Consider the following 8,801-nt stretch of genomic DNA (forward strand, 5'->3'; position numbering starts at 1 on the left):
TCTGGGTATCAATTCAATTATGTGTTATTTGTACTCCTATGTTCTGTTTTATTTCTTGACAGTTTTATTTGTGACCTGTGAGATACAAAATTGGTAGGTTAACTTTGTGTCTTTACCTCTAAGATGCATGGACATGTGATAAGACACGCCTATGCGGACACGTAAATTTAAAAAAAAAATACAAGATACGACATGTTGGCACACATTCAAAATATATATTTTTGTTATATGTATATTATTAAATATTTAATATGTATTTTATGTCAAATATTTAATTTGATCAAATTTATCAACCTTCGGTATGCTATTTTAGTAAAAAAATTAAAAATTTTAATTTTTAAAAAAAAATAGTACTCAGTGTGTCTCCAATGTGTCCCTAGGGTGCCCCTAGCGTGTCCTCAACGTGTCCTTGTGTGTCCTCAGTGTATCCCAACGTGTCCGTAGCGTGTCCAAAGTGTCCCAACGTGTCCGTGTCAATGTCCGACATGTGTCAAACACCGGTATACAAGAAATTACATTTTTCACAACGCAACAAAATATGTTGCTAAAAGGAAAAACTCGTCGACAAAAAGTTTTGCCGACACACGGAGTTACGTCGGCAACCCGTAAGTAAAAGTGAGTTGGCAAAACTTTTTGCCAATGAAGTTATCATTGCATTGGTAAAAGTAATGCCTTTAGCGACAAACATAGTCATCGGTAAAAGCTTTAATCCGCCATCGGCAATTTATCTTGCGTCGGTAAAAATAATTCAAATATGATGATTGTGTGGCACTTTTTCCGATACAAATTTGCGTCAACAAAAAATATACTTTTAGTAACACAATATGAGTCGGTAAAAGTAAACTTTTGGCAATACATTTATCGACGAGATATTTGTCGAGAAAGCTTTACTTTTTGGCAACAACAAATTTGCATTGGCCAAAATAATTGAAAATCATTTGTACTTTTTATAAGATTTATTTTACAAAAAATTGATTGTCGCTAAGAATGCAAAAATCGCTAGCATATATATACTACATGTATGACAATAATTTTCTACAAAATGCTCCCCTATGATCCTTGTTATAGCACCAGGACCAAGGTAGAATACTAGTTGTAAATCCAACTTCTTTGGCAGCAACAACATAATTTTACAGTAACAAAAAGTATTACATCCATATCACCATTACTTACCTCAACTACCCAACCAAAAATTATACTATAATCTCCTACACAACCCGTAAGAGTAGGTACTAAACTAATGGATATAGTAGCAGCAACATCAAAGAGGAATGTATACAAAAAGTATTGAAAATTGTAGGATGATCCACTTCACTGACACAGCATGGCGAAAAAAGTTCTAGCCACCACCAAACTTTAAAGCCAAACCATTGAACATCAAAATGACCAAAGAGCATCAAGTAACCCTGTCCATTATGAAGCAGCAGATAAGCATTACCAAGATGATACAGGTAAAACCAATCATAAAGCAACAAGAAGAGCATTTTTTTTGGGTGGGTGGGTGGGTGGGGGGGGTGTAGCCCGACTTTCTGCCCTCCTTTCGGAAAGCGAATAGCCCTACGGTTCGGACTCTACTTGTGGTTCTGAATCTGATTTCACAAGAGAAATGTGAAATAGTGGAAACACAAAAAGAGCCCAAATCCGACAATTCTTTTGGAAAATCAATTTTGAATAAAAAAATGCAAATGGACTGTTTTGTCAGATTTCACAGTCGTCACCTAAATATTTTTGGAAAATTTAGGAAACCTAAGACTCATGCCAAAGGCCATTAGTCCGTCATCACCAAAATTGTCTTGGCTCGGAAACTTAGGTACGAAAAAGGAAGGTCATGAATTGAGCACCCCACTCACCCGATCAAGAATTGGCCTCCACTAATCATGATGTGATTTTTATTTACATTCTATGCTGTTGTTTTGATTATTAGCTATTTTACTATGTGATGCGCACACAAGGTATAGACTAATTTGCAAGAATTGAAACGTTTTGATTTCATGTTTTGTTTTTGAAAAGAGTTCGAATGTGCCACTTGAAAAAGTGAGCTTAAATATACATTAATCAAATCATTCCAATTCAAGCAAGTAGCCTTCATCCACAGACATTTAAACAGTTGTATCATTTAGGCAATTAGCCTCATAGAAGTATGCTTTGACATGGTAAAACAAACATTTACGCAATATGCTAAAGCTCAAAATAGCTCACCTAGTACTCCGAGCCAAAACAAAGCAAAATAGTTAGAAAAACATGCATGTTCCTAATTTAATGCAATATGACTAATATAATGCATACATTATGTATTTTATAGGCTTAGTTATGAGCATGGCATATGATTCTATTCAAGCAATGAATTTGAACATTTGATATTGAGTTAGCATGATGAACCGAATCTTTGGATGCATGTAAAACAATGAATACAAAACATAGAGTATGCTATTTTTAAATGCTCTATTCTAACCATCGTAAGCAAGTAAATAAAAGAGAGAAAGACGTGAGGTTGGAAAACATATAACTTATTACATAATTGCCCTCATGCAAGAGGCTGCGAATCAAAGTCCGGAAGTCCTAATTAAACTACTTATTACAAAACCGAATGAATAAATTAAAGTATTAACTAGCTAACTAGGCTATTACAACAAGGGTAATCATGACAAGTAATCTAACTATCTAAGATTAATCAGCTAATAACAAGTATAAATAAACAATAATTATTAACAATAATAATTAATTGCAACGATAATAAACAAATTAATTACAACAATGATCATGATGTAAACAATGATGCGCAGGGGTTGTATGCACGTGCACAATGTCCAAGAACAGCTCTGTCTGCCCTAGGCTTGCTCTGTTTCATCTTAGCCACTACCCTCTGTTTTCTGGAAAAAAACACTGCCGACCAAACATTGAGGACCAGTCAGCCCTCAATGAAACCCGGCCAGGGCCTAAAGAAGGCCAGCCATGCCTCAATTTCATGTAAAATTCTGTTTTGTGCTCTGAAGTGAAAACAGTGCAGACAGAGTGTTCTGGACTCTGTTTGTCCCTCTCACACTTCTCTGTCATGGGAAAGCCTTGAGAGAAGGTTAAAATTGTTTTTAAAACCATCAATGAGCAAATTGATTGCTTGATGATTTCGATGTACTATTTGGACAAAAACTAATAAATGAAATGAACAACAATCACCCCTCCCTCCTATCATGAAGTGAACTCAAAGAGGGAGGTAGAGACGCTTCAAAGTTCATCCAAAACATCATGAATTGATGTTAGACAACCCTCGACACAATGGATTCGACATAACGTCCAGCCGAACCCCAAGCAATATAACTTATTTTCTTTATGTGAGTTGGTTCATTTTAAGCCACATTCATTAGTCTTTAACATCCTTTAATCCATTAAGTCCAAGGTAATTGTTATGTCCACTAAGTGAGAAATATGTCAATCAAAAGGTGATTCTCAACGTGAAAAAAAGACTACACCGTTGGCAATGAACCTCCGTAGAGATTAAGCCATTAAACGTAAATCGCTAGTTCACGTTTTGAATAACCGTCAACCGATTGAAACAACTCTCAAATGAAATAGATGAATGGTAAGTTGATTATTAAAATGAGGTTCTTAAACATAGAAATGAATTGAAGAAAAGCTTATAACAATATACTACATGCTATGCATGTAAACTTATGAGACAGCAACCAAGCTAATCAAAGCATGAACTATTTAAACAACTTAAGACAGCTCTAAAACAGCCCTAAACAGATGAAAATCAGTGGCTAATAATGCATGAAAAGAGCCTAAAAAGCTAAACAACAAAGAGAGAAAACAAGACTAGTAAGCAAGAACAAGGAGGGGAGGCTAACCCCTCCACTTTTGAAACCTCAAATCATGATTTTTAGCCCCTTTTTAACTCTGAAAATCAGTGTAGAGAACAAAGAAAAAGAGTGTAGAAGTAAGGGTTTGAGTTATAGATAAAGGTGTAGAAAGAGTATAAATTCTCTCTATCCTTTTGGTAGCTCTCCAATCCCAAACTCAAACACTTAGAATAGAATCAAAGCAACAAGAAACTACAAGAATCATATAGCAAATGAAAGAGATGAAAGCAAAAGGGAAGATAGCAAGCTTATACCTCTCAAGGAAGTAAGCTTTTTGTTTGTGATCAAACTAGGCTCCAACACACTCTCAAGCTTGAATTATGGTGTTCAAAGCTCAACCAAGGTTCCTAAAGTAAGGTATGAAAGTGTATATGGTGTATGGATATAGGTTCAAGGTGATAGGTTAGCTCAACGTGTTGCTTGCACAAGAAGAAGGAGAAGAAGGAGCTCTCAAGGTGGTATAGAGGCTTTCTTGAAATTCTTCAACCCTCAAAATAGAGGTATATGGTCGTTTTAATAGAAATTGAGCCAAAAATATCATAAATATCTTCAAAAATGGACAGCTGGCGACCTCCCACCCAGAACAGTGTTTCTCACTACCAAGGCCCGGCCGGCCCTTAATAGCCACGGTCAGCCCTCACTGAGGCACGGTCGGGCCTCAATGTGTTCCCCTGTTTTTTTGTTTCAGCCTTAGCATAGGGTGGCACAATGTGTAAAAAAGGATTTCTTGGGTATAATCAATGGGAATATGAAAGGTTTGAGGTCGTTTTGAAGCTTAAACAAGGCTCCTTCGTTGAGACCTCGAACCATGCACAATACCACTTTCATCATTGAGTGTACCGGACAAAGCGCTCGAGCCTTGCGGGCGGTCAAAAATGGAATGTCCACAGGGGGTAAGTAAGTTATAAATTAAAACGAAAAAATATACAGATTTACAAGAGGTAGCCAATTGCAATTGCATATACTTATCAATGAATATAAAAATTTATCCTGCAAAAAAAAATAAATAAAATAAAATAAAAAATTGAAATTTCATATGCACCTAAACATTCAATATTGCAACGATGGCAATATTGAATGTTTAAAACGATGGCAAAACCTGCCTTCAACAATGTCTACAAGATTCAAACACCCAGACTTGTGCATTGCTTGAAGAGTTTGAGTAAGTGCCTAAGCCAAAGTAGGCTTTTTCTCTTTCAGTTTTTCCTATTGATGTATAGGATGTGAGATTTTGTTTGATTGGCTATTTTAGCCAAAATTCTAGTTGCCAAACAAGGCCTAAATTAGATAATAAGTTCTATTAAGTGCACAGACAAAAGGTTCTTCCATGGATTTGAGCAACTTTAACTTCAGTCAAGCCACAAATTTTATTAAAAAAAAAAAAAAGAAAGAAAAAGAAGAAGAAGAAGAAGAAGCAAACTAATAAGTAGAACACAACTAATTCAGTAGAACAAATAACACTAAGTTGTCAACAAGGTACTGAAACACTAACATGGATCCACCCAAGAGGAAAAAGCGAATATTTGTCTTGGACTTCAAAAATTTCTTCTTCATTCAAGGTCTGACACTGAACATTAAAAAATGTATTGATAAGTATCACTCAAATTATTAGTAGCTACAAGTAAAAAACTGCCATCGTGAAACCAATGGCCCACATGGACACTACATGACATGCTGCAGGTATGGGGCACGACTCGACATCGATGACACACACAGAAGCTTTCTATAAGATTTGATGCCACTGCTGTGGAACGGCTATGACTGAGAGTTCCCTCAAACTTTAAATGTTTTCACAACAACGACAACAACAAAATTTCTTCTACTGTTATTTTATTTTTTTTCAAATATCAAGAGACTAACCATGATATTTTGCCCATGTTTTAAAATTGCAACTTATCAAAAAAATATTTTCATCCAAACCCTTAATTTAAATTGCTTTCTTTTATAACCACCTCACCTCCATTTTAGGACACATTAACCAGTGAGGAATGTTGCTTCATTTGTATCAGTGGCAAAAGCATGATAAATATATCAAAATGGAAAATAGGACTATTCTGGCATTTTTAGATATCATATCACTTAATCTTAGAACCTTAGTTCTACCAAAAAAATACCAAAGTTGTACTAAATTTGCAATTAGCTATTCATTAATTTCAAGTTGACAACATCAAAAACTGACAAAGATGAAATATCAAGACAGAAATATACAAGACTTAGAATTAAAAAGAAAAAAAAAGAAAGAAGAGAAAGCAGGGGAGAACTAACAACATCACAGTAATTAACACACTACAGAAAAATTATCTTACCGAATCTAAAGTTGACTCTTGCTTTGGAACTATCAGTATAGTGATATGGAACACCCTGTTTTTCTACAAAATGTGATCAAGTACATAAATAACCACAAGTATAAAATATCTAAACATACTTATCATTTTCTTTTTGTATTCACAAATCTTGTACCAATTACCAATGAACCAGCAAGAACACCACATGTTTCTAAATTTTTTGCAGTATTTTCTCGTGCCAATCTCAAAAAATCATCCATCATTTTTACTAGCTGCAATGAAAGTTAAATGAAACTAGCATCATGTTCAGCAAGAATAAAAAATCAACATAAAATGTTATGTAGGCATAAAATTGTAATCAAAACAGGAGGTGGAGAAGGTTGCCTAATATTTCCTAATATAAGAGGAGCATTACTTGCTTCATTATTTAAGGGAGGACAAGAGTCATCAGCAGGAAGTGACTGTCTTCCATCATCCAAAGACAGCAATGATTCCATGGTAGATTTACCCACTTCTGACTCACCATCTTTTACTTCCTGAAGGTCATATTGTGCAACCTCCTGATTCAGGATATAATCCAGGATAATACCAGGAAGAAAATGTTACAAAAGGGCCAAGTTTGGGGAGAAACGTAACATAAAGCAGCAATGGGATAATTAGATAGTTTTGGTACATAAGAATGCCTCAAGAAAAACAAATTAAAAGTATAAAACCAGGTAGTAACAGAAGTACAAGGTTGCTATAGCCCTGACCTTGAATTTTCATTTGGAGTCAAGTCAGTATTGCTTAGATAGTGAACCTGCATTGTACAATGGGGATTAAACTTAAAAGAGTTCAAAAATCAATACAAAATGAAATGCAACCTGACAAATTTTACCTTTATCTCTGGGCTAGGCCCCAGCCATTCACCCCAAAAACCATTTGGGCCCAAAAAAGAGTGCCTAGACAACGTTTCCTTATTTGGCAGAGGTAAATAATTAAGCATACACATACATACTTTCTTGCAAAGTAAGCAATTTGAAAGAAAGCCAGCAACATTCTCCTTAACATACCTTGAAAATCTAAGAAGTATGATATACAAGTCTATAACGTTGTTCTCCTCCCGATAAATACTTGCCTGGACGTTAGAAATTTCCCAACAGATAAAGTACAGTACATCAGAAAGATAAGAGGGGAGGAAAATCAACAATATGATTACGACTTTATTTTGCTTAGGAAATTATATACTAACACTACCAAATTCAAGAATGTTTATGCTACAGAAGCAATCTTCAATATAACAATAGACAAAAATTTTTAATGTACTTGAAACAAGTAGAAATATATTATTCACTTCAGAATCAATATCACTTTGCTAAAGCATCCTTTTATGAACAGAAGTGTCATTTGATACTGCTACCCTCCAGTGAACATACTTTCATTTTTTATGAATATTCCCCAATTGTCTAGGTCCACAGCAAACAGAACATAGCCATCCAAAGAAAAAAAGTAACTGCATGAATATCTGCATCGCTAGAAAAAAATAATAATAATAAAAAATACAGAAGCACATCAACGATCACAGAACAGATCCCCATATGCTGCATGAAACTTCTTTTTCTCTCATTAGTTCACTGCCAAAATGCAGCTTTACTTATTACAATGAGAACTATATCCAAAGTGAAACTATTTCACTGCCGAGAGACTATTTCGCTGAGCAATTACAAAGTAAAAAAATAAATAAAAATCCCCAATGTATGACTTGATGGGTATTGCCCAAAATCTGATAAATAATCATCAAAGGGAAGCAAATAAATTATTTACTATTGCAATCAGAGCATCAAATTTCAATGAAAATAATCAGAATACATGAGATAACATACACAATCAATGAGTGGCCATACATGAAAAGACATAGACAATCAATGGATTAGGGCTTTGAAACTAATGAGAGAGAGGAAAAAGAGGGGGAAAGGTATCAAACCCTAAAATCAAACCTATTTACAACATGAAACCCATAAAACTCTAGTAATGAAACCACTTCAAACAAACCCATTTCAAAAATGAAGACAAAATTAAACTGAATGGGTAGAATAAACAACCCTAGAGCAAGAGTTCACAGTTGGGGAAATAGAAGAAGGGGTAGAGAGAGAGAGACCGAGAGAGAGAGAGAGAGTGAGCGATACAGAGAGGGAGAGAGCAAGAGAGCGAAAGGGAGTGAAAAAGAGAGCGAACCTGTTAGCGGCGGTGGTGGTGTTGATTTGCGGCGTACGGTGACCGACGGTGCTGAGGATGCGCAGTCGTGAGGTTTGTTGGTGATTGATCTGTGTGAGAGAGAGGTTCTGTGGTTGTGTATACACAGAGAGGCTAAATGTATGAGACAGGCACGAATATGAAATCATTCCGTCTATAAAATTTAGAGCTTTAGCGACTAAATGTTTTATTTGTCGGAAAACGTTAATATATAAGGAGTAAATTTTATACAGCGACTACTTTTTTTAGTCACCACAACTGAATAATTGCCGACTAATATAATTTTTGGTTGCCAATTCTACAATTTTTAGCCACTAAACTTTTTTTACTCATCAAATTTGCTCTCCAAAAGTGTAATTTCTTGTAGTAGCCCAAGCAGTCTCACAACCGAAGAGAGAGCACCGTTTCCAAGTTGAAATCTTGCCGC

At 35.3% G+C, this 8,801-nt stretch overlaps 1 non-coding gene across 1 annotated transcript; it reads right to left on the reverse strand.

The window, feature by feature from the left end:
- Positions 1-1,031: 1,031 nt before the first annotated feature.
- LOC114306142 (AMSH-like ubiquitin thioesterase 3) lies at positions 1,032-8,298 on the reverse strand. Its single transcript, XR_014357240.1, has 7 exons — positions 7,020-8,298; positions 6,895-6,941; positions 6,558-6,702; positions 6,325-6,410; positions 6,164-6,226; positions 5,350-5,424; positions 1,032-1,406 (listed from the first exon to the last, which is right to left on the reverse strand). It is a non-coding gene; the product is annotated as an AMSH-like ubiquitin thioesterase 3 (transcript).
- Between the last annotated feature and the right edge of the window lie 503 nt (positions 8,299-8,801).

Source organism: Camellia sinensis, chromosome 15 (genome assembly GCF_055761805.1).
Source record: "Camellia sinensis isolate YWXY chromosome 15, ASM5576180v1, whole genome shotgun sequence".
Classification (NCBI taxonomy): Eukaryota; Viridiplantae; Streptophyta; class Magnoliopsida; order Ericales; family Theaceae; genus Camellia; species Camellia sinensis.